Below are 16,149 nucleotides of genomic sequence, written 5' to 3' on the forward strand. Positions count from 1 at the left end.
AAAACAGAGGAACTTTGAGATTTTTGGGACCAGTTGAGCACATGAAGCAGAGATCATTTGTCTTGTATTGGTTTATGTGAAGACATTTGTTAAAAATCGATTTGGCCACTTGTATGATAAGTTATTGAGATGTGCAATTTTTCATGAACAGCCTACTGGAAAGTCAACTGACTCATTCAGACTTAATCATTTACCAGGTGAACAGAAAACAGTTCATAAGCAGCATTCAGGCTGTGACCTCATCCTTCCCCCACAAGGTGTAAACCAAACTCAGTGCTGCGACACACTGATAATATTAAACTTTCCTCCAAAATTAGTTATTGCACAGTATATACTATCAGGAACAAACACCCACCACACTGGGGGTATTCCCAATCAGGATGCCTCCAGACATTGTGAAAAACATCTAGTGAAATGAGATATGCAGCAGACCCTGTATGAATTACGCCTGAATTCTAATAATTTTAGGCCTGTTTTCTGCCATATCACTTGTTTACTGATGCACAGTTTGGGGGAAGGTCACAATGTCTGATTAACTGTCTGAACTATCTGCTTCTTGGGCCATCGGTTAAATTCTAACTTGGAAATTCTGGTAAGCTATCTCTTCATGGTTTAATTTTGCACATAGCTGCTGTCAAAACATCTATTTGAAATTTAAGTTTTTGTATTACTGAAGTGGTGTTTTGCCTGTGGTGGTGAAAAGTCCAATCTAGATTGCTGTGATATGCTGCAAATCATGCCATCTGCATCTTTCAGCAATCCTCAACTCTCAACTCTAACTTTCCTATCATAGTAGAGCTGCACAAACTGAAACTCCATTCCACCGTTTTTATTCCACTATTGCTGTGGTTATCTTTACTGAAATTGTCTATGTAAAGAACTATTGACGTGTGAGCGTATATGTCCCAGGTTCAGGTCGAGCAGATAGACGTGTACAGCTTAAGACACATCACTGAAACAAATTACATGTCTAACCATGTCATAATTTGTGGCTTGGAGGAGACAGTTTCACATTATAAAATTTTATGTAACTTGCGCAGCAGACTCCCATTAAAGTAAGTCTGGCATTGAACGTAAATGAGCGTTATGTTGTGAAATAAATTATAGATAGCTGTCACATAATGCAGCTGCACTTGATTTAACATATTTGGTAATGCTAAGCTGAAACTAAAGAGCATGAGGCAAATGTGGGCAGACTGAGACTCCCATAAAGCAAATCTTGCATTAAAGTAATCAGTGTGCCGCCTGTGTGTATCCTTACATCCTTCAAGCAAGAATACATCATCTGCATCTGAACTTTTGTGCAGGAAAACCTCCAATAAAAAAAAATATCGGCAACAACCAAGGAGCAAATAAGCTATGCAAAAACAACTCAGTTCAGTGTTGCAATTAAAAAGCAAAAGCTGAAAGAACCATGTCAAGCCATATTCACAGCAGGCATGTAGGGACGTCAGAGCAGAAGAAGCACAGGTGTAATTAGCGATATTAATTAAGGCCGCGTTATGTTATCAACCAGCTTCAGTGTAAAACAGTAAAATGGGCCTCCTTACCTGAGCCTTAAATAAAACAACATTTCTGCACTGAAAGCATCACAAAAAGCAGACATAAGTAGCCAGAGAAATCCAACACAGCAGTTGATAAACCTTAGCCTAAGTAGCAAACACTTACTCTAGCCTGGATGAAGGGGTGTGTCATGTCTGTGTCCTCTCTGGGAAGAAGAAATCCATCTTTGGGTTAAATTTCAATGCAGAAATGTGCCTAAAAACTCTGCTTCCAGCTTTCAGTGTTTGTTAGAGGATGACAGGGAGCAGTTTAAGGACTCACAAACTTCAACTAGTTAACTAAGTAGCTTGGAAACAGCATGCCGTGAGATGAAAATCACCGGCGGCTTAATTGGCTCGTGACGCTTCCAGGTGTGTCTGATAAGGTCACGTGTGCAGAGGCGCGGCTGACCAATGGGAGGCGCTGCGGCGCAAAGTGGTTTGTTTTACATATTTACTTTCACGCTAATTATTATTCCTTGTTTTAAAATATGCAGCGCACTCAATAACGTTACATATATATCATTATTATTGATGGAATGACGCTGTTGGAGTTCCCTGTCTTTAAGCAGCTCTTCTGGGGTACAGATCGACCAATATCTGCAGTAGTCATGTAAATTTACCCAGCAAGCATCCTCCAATCTGACGTTATAATGTCGATTATTTCATTTCCCCCAGCATAATCAATCAGCAGCACTGTAGTGGCTCCACTTTATTGATAATGATGACCCAAGACAGGGGAGCTCCAACAAAATCCCACATCCAAAATCCATTTAATACCGATACTGCAATGTTTGCATGCCTAGAACAAATTCTGCAAAAAAATAAATAATACATTTATTACATTTTTAAAGATCGATTTCTTACAGTGCATCAATGTCCCATAAACATTTAATTGCCAAATATGAATGATATACAGATAATTTCATAATTAGTTCTCAACAATATGATTTGTAAACACCAATAGTAATCTTGTTAATTATAAATGATCAAGATTAAAAACCTGGTGTCAAGCAGGTTCATTCAAACATTAAACTGGTGCTGGTCCATATGTATTTATGTAATATCATTATGGAGTGTTATGTGTTCAGTATGTGGGTGTTTAAATGCCTGCATTTTTATTTTAATTGCCCACATCAAATAAACAATCGAATTCATGAAGAGCTTTTGACAGCTGAACTGCAATTATTTGTGTTTGTTTGCCTCCAACTCACAGGTTTTCTCCATTTCTCACCTTTATATGTAGCTCAGTAGATTGCTTAATTGTTGTAGAGAAAATAGTGTGTTTGTTTTAAACCTACTTGAAGGTCACGAAAGATTAGTTGTAACAGATGGATGTAATGAATTAAACATCCAGTATGGAGGATTTAGGGGGCTCTATGAGCAAAAATAAAATATAATATTCCTAATTATGTTTGTATTAGTATATAATCACCTCAAAATAAGGTTTGTATTTTTTTATTAGCGTAGAGTGAACTTCCACCATGTTGCCCTGCCTTGTTTTTACAGTACCTCAGAACAGACAAACCAAATACTGACTGTATCGAGGGCCTTTTTTTTTTTACATTTTTCACATTTTTAGCAGCCACCATAGTTCTCTAAATAATTAAAAACTGCTAAATAGCCTATAGGTGCTCTTAGATTACCCAGAAAGTTAATGTGAAGTCTTTGTGCTGCTGCATTAAGACAATCAAATTGAGTAAAATACACCATTAGGAGATGAAAGTCTCGTAAAATTAATCGCGAAAAACAGCTGGTGGGTTTATCTCATTTTGCAGAGCATCAGAACACTGAAATAGCTTCTTAATTTCTTATTTTTCAGCTACTGTCTCCCTTATCAGCTGATCCATTCAAACATCCTAGATATAGATAAATATCACCTGCACAATTGCTGTGTTTTTTGCACCCTTAGAAATGGATTGAAGAGATGAAATGTTGCCCTTTTTTTCTGGATCAGTAAAATAAAACCTTCACAGTGCAGCTGTTTAATCATTTAAGGGGGTGCAGGCTTGTGTGATACTTTATTGATTACTTATCTTTTTTTCCTTACCACTTGTTGCTTCCATCAAAAATAATCAGATGGGTTCGGTTACAAAACAACACCCTCTGCTGCTTATAAAGATTTATATGTATCCAGACTGTGATTCATTCCTTTAAGTGCAGCAGCAGGGTGGTAACAGAACTTGATTCCTCAGCCCATTGCGTTAAAGAGCTGACCCTCTGCTCAGTAAATAAGTGTATACATGCATCTCTCTATGTGGTCAAACAGCAAAGGCAGCTCTATGTGCAATATATACATACTGACTCATATGAATCAGTATTGGATGCTGGAAAACTTCCTACACATAAATGGATGCTGAGAAAGCTTTGCAGTTTTCCAAAGGGCACAGAGAGCAAAACATCCCACTAGGCTTATACGCTGAGCTGCTAAAACCCAGTATCAGTGTGATCAATAGAAAAGAGGAAAAAGGTCAAAATGGAAACTGAATAATTTTTTGCATGCTTTTATTTACTGTATATGTGCGTGTGCATGACTATATTCTAATCCCTGGAGTAGATCTGCTTGTGACTGTTTCATTTAGATGAAAATTACATTTTTCCAGCATGTGTAGCAATTAGCATATTTTTCATTTGCGAAGTAACTGTGCTCCTCAGGCAATTACATCAAGCTCCCCATTGTTTCACACATGGGATTATATTGCATTGATTTAGGCAAAAAATATTCAGTTTTAAGACACCACGACGCTCCAGAGGGGGTGTGTGATGTAACAGAAACGTGAACGGCGATGACGCAGGTGGGATGTGGGAGCATTAACTGTGTCAATGAAGCTATATCTCGTCTATTTTTAGTGTGGCTTTGAAATGCGAGGCTACAAAGACAAAAACAAAGCACAGCAACAACCCTACAGGCAAAGATTTTTATCTGAGGAGAACATCCAGACTGAATCAAGAGTGCTTTGCCAGATTTAACACACTCTGTCGTTGAGGAAGAAAAAGGGGAATGAATGGAATAACGATAGTGTGTTGAACTGGGTGTTACCAGCCTGCAGAGCCCAGAAAGTTGGCTCTGATGCTGCAGTGCGATAAACATGATGTAGCGGCCAGTAGGGGTCCCCACTCACTCAAGACATAGGGTAGCATTACTTCCCCCTTGTTTCCGGAAGTGGCCTTTAAATAGCTCCCGCTGCCTTCAGTCGGTCTCAACTCGGGCTGGCTGGAGGCAGGTAGGTGTTTTTAGTTCTCCCTCATTTTATGCTTTTTAAAGTCTGGTTTTAACTGGGGTTTTAACGGTTTTAGTGCAGAGATACTCCGGTGGCAGCTTTTCTCCCCTGGATCTGTGGTTTTAATCAACACGGTGAGATGGAAGTTTTAATTGTTTGTTTTTTTAGTACTGTTTACAATCGGTTTTGACATCCGTCTCTTTTAACCCAGAGATTTTAGCCTGCTACTGTTTTAGAGTGCTTTAAAGTGTTTTGGGGTTTTAGAATTTCAGTTGGCTTTTGATTAATTCAACTTGGTTACTTTAATTTGGTTTGTTCTAACCCTAATTTCTCTGCACCGTGTTTTATTTTATTGATGTCCCCGGGTGTTTAGCTTTTGGTTTAGTGGGTTTAGTTACACGGGGTGGCTTGGGAGGGAATTAGCCCGTATTTTTGTTTATTCACTTGGGGTCTTTGTTGTTTGGCGTGTGTGTGTGTGTTGGTAGCACTTTCTGTTTTGTTTGCGGTGGGGCGATTCCTTCTCAACCATCCTTGTTGGTCTTTTGTTAATGTTAATATCCTTTTTTTTTAGGTTCTGTTCACGCCCAGGGTCTACCAGGTTGTAATTGTATTTTATTCTGTATTTGGCCATTTTTATAATTATCTGGAATAAATCTTATTTAGCTAATAAATTAATTTTAACATTACATTTTGATTGCTGCTCCATTTTAATATTTTAAATAAATTTTATTACACATTTTTAAGCCTTGTCTCTGCCTTGTTTTTACAATACTTACCTGTGTGTCTTATTTTAAGCTGGTGGTTCTTTTATGGGTTTTTAAAATACTTTTCACCAGTTTATTCTTACGTACCTCGGGTCACAATGAGCACACAGTGAATTCACCTGCATATAAGTTTAACATCTAAGGTTCTGGTTCCCAGCCTTTTTGTTTTGAGAATCTTTATACTCGACCAAAAAGTGATGTTCTTGTCTGATTTTTGCTTCATTTTGGTATTCAAGATGGACAGATTTTTAAATTTTCCAGTGTTTCAGCAAGTCATATGTAAATATTTCAGCAAATATATGGAAAACTAAACATAATTCTGTGTTGCAGGAAGTTTTTTTTTTTTTTTTTTTTTTTAATCATCTTTTGGAATTCAAGTGTATTCTTCACTAGTATCCTGGGTCCTCAGACTGGTCAGTCACAGTATGTTAGACGTCATAGCAAGAAGCACTGTGGTCCCTCAAGAGGCAGTCCTGTCTTCTTTCCTGCTTCCTTCCACACCTAAGACTTCAGATATAACACTTAGTTCTTGGATGACTGCTATTGTGAGGCGTATCAGAAGAGACCTGGGTATATCGAGCAGTACGGGCTCAACCACCTGCACCTCGACATCACTAGGAAAAAGAAGTCAGGGATGGAGTTCAGGAGAAGGAGGGAAGGAAATACTCCCCATGTCACCGGCTTTCATCAAAAGGAAGACTAAAAATACCTGGAAATCCACCTGGGAGACCTGCACCTCACCCTCTTTAAGCCTCTCTGGATGAACTCGGGAGCAACTTTAGCAACAGATTGATACCATTAAAGAGCAACACTGAACGCCACAGGAGATCTTCCCTTCCAGTCGCCATCAGTCTGTGCAGCTCCTCTCTCACCGCTGGACACTGACAGGGATTATTATCTTGCACGGTCATCATGTACCTCAAACTCAACGCTGTGCTGTTAAGTCCTTCGTCCTGCTGGTTTTATCATATCCGCTACTAGCTGCGCGGTGCACCTCTTAACGTAATGCAGCTCCCCCCATTCATAGTTAATAATTCTTCTTGAAATTTGTAATATTTCACAGCGCAGAGCACACCATCCGCTGAGGGGTGAATATAATTGTTTCGTGAATGTGAAATATGTGAAAAGTGATAAGAGGGTGGGAATGGTGGGAATAAGGATGATGCAGGGAGGGAAAGGCCTTGTGAAGGATTTACCATGGCTTCTGAGGTCGACAGACCCTGAGGGCATCCTAAGAGAGAGGAGAGAGAGAAAAGGGGGCATTGAAATTAGAACAAACAGGTATGCTGGACAGAAGTGTGGTCTTGCTCGCTGCAGCTAAATTATTTTTTATGTAGTAACACTGATTACATTTCTGTAGAAGGTTTTTTTTGGTTAGGATATATAAGAGTCTGTGGTAATCAGTACCTTGCATTGCCATTCTACGGTAAAGTATTGATAGTTCATACACATAGAGACACTGTACACTCTAAATAAATAGCATGTAACACACACTTCTGCAACAACAAGTTAATGAGGTCCATGATGCTGCTTGTGTAATGTCCCACTGTTCCTGAAGGGCTCTGTGAAGTAAGCAGGCATTTTGAGGGACAGGATCACATAATGTCACATCCATGCACATCAATCCAGAGCATCAAGTGGCAGATTTTTTGTTGTACCATGCTGTCTAAAATGATTTCTTAGATGACGAATGGTAGAGTTCAAGTGCTGGGATACGACCCTAACTGACATGACAACCTCCAGCAGCCGACAGGCTGCTCTTGTCTTTCTCTTGTCATCTGTAGCATTGTGTCAGTACAATAAAGCTGCCTTTTATAGTCCCTTAAAAGTCACACCTGATGCTGTGGATTAACTTAATGGTTCAGAACTTGTCACCTGTTGAACAACTTCAAAAAATCGTGCTTAACTGGTTAAATTCAACCCTCTTCTAACTAAAACCACTGAACTTAGATATTTAACTTTTTTCTGTAAGTCGGTAAAGAAGGCTGTTTGCATGCTGTGCTTGTATTGTTGTTCCGTGTATGTATACAGAGCATCTTTGGCACTAAACTCTCCTTTGAGATCAATCTCATCCCTTTACGGGGATTCTGACTCTAGGCTTGAGGAACCACAGATATAACTAGACAGTAAAATCCCTAAGGCCGTATTGTTATTTGGATTGATTTGGACATGGGTAATGCAACCAAATCAAGCTTCAGTGCATTAGATAAAGAAAAAATTTTACACGCAAAGTACAGAGTGATGGATCATATTCGTGTGATCTTTCTCAGGAACTTAATCTACACATGAATGTTCCAATCATCATTTACCTTAAGCAAAAAAGGATGTATAATAAAAGTAAATGAGTTTATCAGACAATTATAAGGGCATTAAATGGTGCAATGTCAAAACAAATAACAATATATATCGCCATGAGAATAAAGATCTAGAAAATTACCAAAGAGATGTGTGCTGTTTTCAGTTTCCCTTATTTAATTACTGGAATCTTAGATGAGATACTGGAGTAAAATCTATCCCTTAAACACTATAAAGTCCCAGACAAGTACTTTTTTTTCCTTTATGACTATGACTTTGTCCCCCTACTGAACAGGTCTTTGGTGGCAAAGCAACTCAACAGTTTTTTTTAAAAAGGAGGCCAGAGTCATCTTCTCCACAAGGTGCTAGGATTGAAACCAGAAAACACACACACATCAGACCAAAGTGAATGAAGCAACGCACTTACTGCTCCCTCTAAGCTGCGCGCTTGCGCAATCGCGCACTGCTGACACGGTCTCCGCGCACAGAAAATCTGCTGCGCACAACAAAAAAAAAAAATCCAACCTAAATTGTAAATGAAATACACACGTAACAATTCATTCTGTGCTATTTTTTCAATGTGAGTCAGTGAGTGACCGGTGACTGGCTGCTGCAGCCAATGATGCGATTCACATACGTATTTACCATAGACTGCACATAATGGTATTTACGCAGCTAATCAACGTCAGGCGTCCTTATGTGCAGCCACCGTTGTTCTCATAGATATGAATGAGTAGATAGGACACGCCCCTTTGAGCTGCTTGCTACTGCGAGGCTAAGCTAGTGGGGGCACAGTTTCAGTGCATTCCGTTGATGTAGACGGCGTGAAAACGTAAACAACAAGTATGCCGGCTCACTGTGCTGCATACATTTACACACTGCGTCGTACGATTGAGACAAGGAAACTTGGAATGGCTTTTCATAGGTAAGAATAGTTTTTGGCTCTTTTTTCATTATGAAATCTTGTTGAGAGCTTCCAGTCTATGAGAGCTAACAAGTTAGCCACTAGCAAAACGCTAAGGCGAGCTAGCAGTTTGACAACCAAATACCAGACGATTAATAGTAGCTGTAGTATAGTTGTACAAGCAGTAGTAGTGATACTAAAAGTACAAGCAGCAGTAGTAGTATAAACAGCTGTTAGAGTCGTAGAAGTAGTATCAGCATTTGTAATAGTATTACAAGTTGTAGTAGCAGTGCCAGTATCAGCAGCAGTAGTTCAATCAATCAAATCAATCAAAAATTTATTTGTAGAGCACTTTCCAACAACATAGAAGAAGACCAAAGTGCTTTCCAGACAGAATAATAAACAAAACAATGCAGTTTTTGATTACTATAAAACCCATAAAAACACAAAACTAAGAAAAGCATAAAACCATAAAACCATAAAAACCATAAAACAGTCCTAAGATTCGAAAGCACGTCTAAATAAATAGGTTTTCAATCTAGATTTAAAAACCTGCAGGTTGGTAATAACGCGGAGCTCGAGTGGGAGTGCATTCCGGAGTCTTGGGGTGGCTACAGCAAAGCATCGATCACCCCACTGCTTATACCGGGACCTGGGCACGTCCAGCACCATCTGCGTGGACGACCGGAGGGCTCTACTGGGGCGGTGGATGGTTAAAAGCTCTGATACGTATAAAGGAGCAAGGCCATGAAGGACTTTAAAAACAAATGTTAAAATTTTAAACTCAATATGATGATGGACCGGGAGCCAATGGAGGGCGGAGAGGATGGGGGTGATGTGAGTGTGTCTGGATGTGCGGGTTAACAGACGGGCAGCTGCATTCTGAACCAGTTGTAGTCGACGGAGTGACGATTGTGTGACACCAAAATAGAGAGCATTACAATAATCGATACAAGAACTGATAAAAGCATGAATGGCCTAGTAGTTAGTGTACTACCACTACTACTAGTAGTAGTCACATTGCTATTACTACCACCAATACTACCAATAGTAGTTGTAAAGCCTAACTCATGTATATCCAGATTACTATCTATGTTCTTCCTCCAAACCCATTTTATGATTGGGATTACAGGCAGTTCTTTAGGACTGCTCTCAAATAATTGAAATGTTACTAAACAAGGTTATACTTATCAAATTAAATAGCTCTGGTCTCCAGTATATTGGGGAATTCGGTTCTTTGTACTTAATTTATTAGCATGATTTCTTTTTAATATGTCGTGTACAGACTTAATTACTTCTCTGTCTAATTTTCTTACTCCATGTAGGTTTCCCAGAGACTATGGGTTGAGGAGGAATTGGAAGTTTGTCAGCTTAGACCTGGTGTCATTCCATCAGTGTTAAACTTCCTGGCTCATCTTGGAAGAGAACGTGCCAGAAAGACCACGACCAAGCAGCCTTGAGATCTTAGGCAGCGTCTCCCTGAGGTGGGTGTCGACGGTGTTCACAGTCAGGTCTGTGGTAATCCTGTAAAAAAACAAAACAGAAAAAAATCTAGATTATAAATCAACATGTAACCAAAGCACTCTGTGTATAACGCCATAGTATAGGATGTAGTTCAGAAAATGTCAAAGTATAGTATGCTTTACTCAAGAATAACATAGTATGGCCTGTAGTTCATAGTACAGCATGTTGGCAAAAAAACCCCCATAGATTATTATGTGGTTCAAAAAGCGCAAAATGATAGGATGTTGCCTAAAATTGTCATGTATGATATGTGGTTCAAAAAATGTCATAGTGCAGTATATTGTCAAAATAGTATGTAATTCAAGAAAACATCAGAGTATAATATGTCATCTAAAAAATGCCATAGAATAATTTCATTGCACAAGTAAAAGTATAGTAACTTTTAAAACTGTTCGAATTCTTATGTGTTGCTAAAAAACAAAAAAAAACTAAAACAAAAAAACGTCACAGTAATATGTCAATTAAAAAAGCCTATAGTATAGCGTGTCGCCCAACAAACATCATAGTATAGGATGTCGCTCTAAAAACGTCACAGTATAGCCTTTAGTCCACAGCTGTCAGTAGGTGAGGAGCAACACAAAAACAGTCCAAACGCTGGTTTCCAGAGGGTTAGACGAGAATTTATTTGAAAGATTAAGTTTACAACAACACAACATGTGAGGGGGTTAAAAACAAATGGGTGTTAGTAAAATAAAAATAAATTAACAGAACGAAAAGTGAACTTCACGTTGACATTGATGGGCATTCCAACCAGGAACAAAGTAAAAGATAATCAATACGAAAAAAAACTCTTCCTGTTCACCTCTTAAAACCCAAAAACACACTGCAGTAGCACCCTAAACCAGTGGTTCTTAACCTTGTTGGAGGTACTGAACCCCACCAGTTTTATATGCGCATTCACCGAACCCTTCTTTATTGAAAAATAAAATGATTTTTTTCAAATTCAAGACATAGTTTTATGTTTTACTGGTGCACAAAATGAACCGTGCATTGACATCACTTGTGTTCTTGTATTCCCCATCTCCATGCAGCTTAAGGAAGTGTTCCTTTAGTTTTGCTGGTGCTAGACTAGAATTGCTTAACTTGGCATTGCAAATCATGCAGATAGGACGCTGACTCCCATCACATTCCGTTATACATGTGAATCCATGTTATACATATTCGACCAACCACTTTCTTTTTTTGCTCAGCATAGTATGGATTAAAATATTAAGAAAGAAATCACACAACGTATCATCATGACAGTCACAAGTCGACTACTGAGCGCACCAAATTCGCTGCAGCACAGATTGGCCAAGCAATATAGCGTGATCACCTGCAGCCAGTGATGGCCAAGCAGGGCGTGTCATCACGAATCATAGGAGTCGGGTGTGTCTCTTGACCTCCGTCGAACCCCTGAGACTGACTCACCGAACCCCTAGGGTTCGATCGAACCCAGGTTAAGAACCACTGCCCTAAACTAAAACTACCAATGGGTTCCCTGTTTTCCTTTCTGAACAGTTCAAAGGTCCCTCTCTATCTCCCCACACATCCACCAACCACTGGAACACATCTCCAAAGTTCTGCCGGGCCAGCTCAGCTTCCCCTCAGAAGAAGTTCCACCACCTGCCAGATGAAGGAGCGTTTTGAGAGGCAGCTGGCATCGTGATTGGACTGTACTTTGGTCTGTTCCAATCCAGCTTCAGCTCCAGAGACGGCAGGCGGGACGAGTCAACGGAGGCCGGGTGGACGAAGGCATGCAGCTGAGTACAATCCAGAAAACAACAGAGGAGGAGTGCATCGGCCTAGAGCCAGAACAACCAGAGTAGCATCGTATGTCTCTTAGAAAACATCATAGTATAGCCTTTGGTATGAAAAAACGGCATCATATACATCGTATATTGTACAAATAACAAGTCAAAGCAAAGAGACATACATTGTAGAATTAAAAATTAAAAATAAATTAAAAATGGTGCTACTTTGGCTCTGAACCTTTATCTACCTGTGGTCGCTCTGTCTTCTGGAGTGATTTGATTGGTTATACTTAACGAATAAAACTCCTTTAACATCTGTAAACAAAACAAAAACGTATCAACAAAGTTTGTGTTCTTCTAAGTTTAACTCAAGATTTTAAATACTTTCATTTACTGCAAATGAATATCTACTCCAAATGTCTCACTAATAATCATTATCAGCCTTAAAAACCCACAAAACACCCCTCTATACTCGACCACACTTAGTACAGTCCGGTTCCCCCTTCTATAAATCTGCTTGGAATCTTCCACTTCCTGTTTGTCAAAGTGGCCTTCTACCTGGACAGGTTTTGTTGGAGCTCATGCAACAAACATTTTGGGTAACTGCACTTTAATATGGATGGATGACACTGAATTAGAGTCTGTTTTAATGAGACTGAGTTAAGATGTGTAGTTCTGTCATTAAATAGGAAATTATTTGTCAGAATTCACAGAGAAAAGTCTGAAATGTTTGCTAGGTTAGCGTCCCACATGTTCTTTGGCTCAGCTAAAGCTAACTCTCTCCAACTTCTGGATCTCTTGAGTTGCTTGTTGTTAAAATATCTTGCTAGAGGTGCTGAAGCTCAGAAAGTCTGAGATGTTTTTTTCAAAATAAGCTCATTCTCAAGTCTTATCTGAACTGTCCTCTTTTGTTTTAACTTTCCCTAAACTTAGGAGTTAATGACAGAGCAGCACAGACTCACTCTCATTTATGTAGAGCTTAAACTTCAGTGTCATTCATTGATGTTAAAGTGCAGTTTTTCAAATGTTTGTTGCACATGCTCCCGACCAAACCAGTCCAGGTGGAAGACGATGTGAAGAGAAAGCTCCAGAGGATGAATATCACACATTTATGTTGGAAATAAATGTCCCTTAATTAGACATTGTCATGCAAAGGTTGGATTTCCCTTTAATGATGTTCAAATCTTTGTTGAGTGTTTTATTGATGTTGGTTTCTAAATGGTTTCTGACACTCGGCCCCAAAGATTAAAACCTTCTTCGGCTCACAAGCTGCAACAATTCACACGCCTGATTCCTGCATCATGAATGTAAATCTTTTTGGTTTTTATGACAGTAAACTGAATATATTTGGGTTTGACATTTTATAAACCAGAACAAGAAATGAATTAGTGGAGAAAACAGTCAACAGATTAATGGTCAAAGAAAATGTATTTTCTAACATATATGGCTGAATTACTCCAACATTACAAGATACATACAATTTTTATTCAATTTTACTTATATAACGCCAATTACAGGTCAAATTGTCTCAAGATGCTTTATTTTTATATTTTTTTGTAATATTTAAAATATCACAAGGTAAGAAATTTAAACCTCTTGACTAATCCAATTTATTTAAGAGACTAATTGACAATTCAAACTTTCTCCACTAAAACTAATAAACATGAGGTCAAATAGAAGGAACAGTTTTAAATACTGCAGTCCCACGACGACAAGAATAAAGTTTCTCAACAAAAACTAAATCTGCTGGTGGATTCCATGAAAGTCCTAATAAATGATAATAAAGTGTGATACTAAAGGTTTGTGGTACTAAAAATGTGAAAGTAAAGATATCAAGTTGAACATCTGGATGGAGGTTGATAAAAGTTGACCTCCCTTCATTTCTCTGGAGCGACTCCATGGATTTTATGGATGGTGGTTAAAGACCTGCTCTTCTAGTGGTCTTCCTTCTAGTCGCTGTAAAAAGTCAGTCCATCTTGGCCGACTTCAACACCTCTTCATGACAACTTGTTCTGCCTCCGACCTGGTGGAAACTCGAGAAACTCGGGAAAACCCGTGGAGACTCAGATTTTCGAAAAACTCGTCGGGCGGGGGAAGGTGTGGTGGGTGGTGGGGGGTGGTGGGGGAGTAGAGGGGGGAGGCCGCCACCCACCTCCCCGCCTACTCTCCGCCCTGACTCCACCCAGACTCCGCCTTGGCTCCACCCATGTGGTCACTTCAGGAACTACGATGCCAAAGGGACGACGAATTTATTTCTTTTCATCTGATCTGTAGCTCAGTGAGTTAAGGATTCGCCTATGGAGCTGCAGGTCGCTGGTTCAAGACCAGACACTTCTTAAATTTTTTGAAAATCCTGACAAAGACAAAGAAAGAAAAAGGCCAGTGGCGGGTCTTGAACCTGCGACCTTCCAGTTGGTAGTCTGTCTTCTTTTCCCCTGAGCTACTCGCTCAGATACTAATTCTTCTTTTTTTTGCGCATTTATCATCTATTTTTTGTCGTGTTCGAGTTTTTTTTTTAACTTGAGTCTCGACTCGACCGTTTTTCTCAGGAGGTTGGACTTCAGCATTTGTGCTGGAGGGTGGAACCCTCAGTTCCAAGACTTTCCAAAGCCTCCACACCTCCCGAGTCCTCAGGACCTGAGCTTTCACACAGTCTGAGGGCTGAAATTTTCTAAGTCCCACAGTAGTTCTCTGTTAGATTGAACCTTCACACAGTCTGAGGGCTGAAATTTTCTTAGTCCCACAGTAGATCTGTTAGTTTGAACCTTCAGACAGTCCAAGGACTGAAATCCTCTAAGTTCCTGACTAGTTCTCTGTTAGTTTGAACCTTTAGACAGTCCAAGGACTGAAATCTTAAAAGTTCCTGAGTACTTCTCTGTTAGTTTGAGCTTTCAGACAGTCTGAGGACTGAAATTTTAAAAGTTTCTCAGTACTTCTCTGTTAGTTTGAACCTTCAGACACTCTGAGGACTGAAGTTTTAAAAGTTTCTCAGTACTTCTCTGTTAGTTTGAACTTTCTGGTTAACAGAAGCCTTAAAACTTGTGACCATGAGTCTTCATTTCACATTTAGACCATCCATCTGAGTTCTTCTCAGACCTTCACCTGTGGGTTTTTTAGAAATCCTCAACAAACTTTGATTGTCTTCACTGAACAGTAAAGTTTGTGGAGATCAGAAGGTAACATTAGTTTGATCAATGCCTTCAACTACTAGTAGACTTTATCTGGAAAACAGTTTTCTGAAATGAGTTCTTAGTAAATCTGTCCACAATCAAACCAAGAACATAGAAAGAGGAAATGTTTGAAGAAACAACTTGATGTTTTCATTTCAGACTAGAAAACGCTTTCAAACTTTGATCTGTTTTTTCTCTTTTTGATCGTTTTATTGTCTCTTCTGTTTAATTTGATCTTCTAAAGTCTAACTGGTGTCTTTTCAAATGTTTTGTCTTTAGTTAGATTCTTCTTAAATGTTTAGTTTTGCTCTTTTCTCACCTTTTATTCTTGTCTAATGTCTGATTTCTTATCCAAATGTTTTGTCTTTTTAATGTTTAATTGTTTTTTCAAATGTTTTATCAGCTTGTTTTTTTTTCTTTCCCAATATTTAATGTTTCGATTAAATCTTAAGGTTTTTCTTTTTAAATGTTTTACCACCTTTTAATGTTTAATTTTCTTTTTAAATGCTTCATTGTATTTTCTGTTTAATTCCTATTTGAAGTTTTATTGTCTTTAAGATGTAATTTTCTAATTAAACATTTAATTTTTTAATTAAGTGTTTTGTCTTTTTAAAGGTTTAATAATCTAATTAAATGTTTTGCATTTTTTAAAATGTTTAATATTCTTCTTGTTTAATTGTATTATTTAAATGTTTAACTATCGAAAATATTTTATCTGTAATCTTTAATATTTGTATTTTAGAAATTTTGTTTAATTTCATAATGACGTATTGTATCTTGTTGAATTATTTCATTCAATATTTTGTCTGTTTAATAGAATTAAACATTAAATACAATTAAATGATAAACAGTTAGTCAATTATTCAGTTTATCAATTCAACTTTATTTGTTTAGCACCTTTTACACAGATGACAAAACTAAACAAGCAAAGAGAAAAAACTGATTAAAACTCAGAAACATAAAAAAAAAACAAACAAACAAACAAAAAAAACATTTA

At 38.4% G+C, this 16,149-nt stretch overlaps 1 long non-coding RNA gene across 1 annotated transcript; it reads left to right on the top strand.

Annotated features, from left to right (window-relative positions):
- Window positions 1-4,719: 4,719 nt before the first annotated feature.
- On the top strand, window positions 4,720-12,206 carry LOC129350473 (uncharacterized). The gene is made up of 3 exons (XR_008603884.1): window positions 4,720-4,896; window positions 10,051-10,209; window positions 11,750-12,206. It is a non-coding gene; the product is annotated as an uncharacterized LOC129350473 (long non-coding RNA).
- The last annotated feature ends 3,943 nt before the right edge of the window (window positions 12,207-16,149 follow it).

Source organism: Amphiprion ocellaris, chromosome 14 (genome assembly GCF_022539595.1).
Source record: "Amphiprion ocellaris isolate individual 3 ecotype Okinawa chromosome 14, ASM2253959v1, whole genome shotgun sequence".
Lineage (NCBI taxonomy): Eukaryota > Metazoa > Chordata > Actinopteri > Pomacentridae > Amphiprion > Amphiprion ocellaris.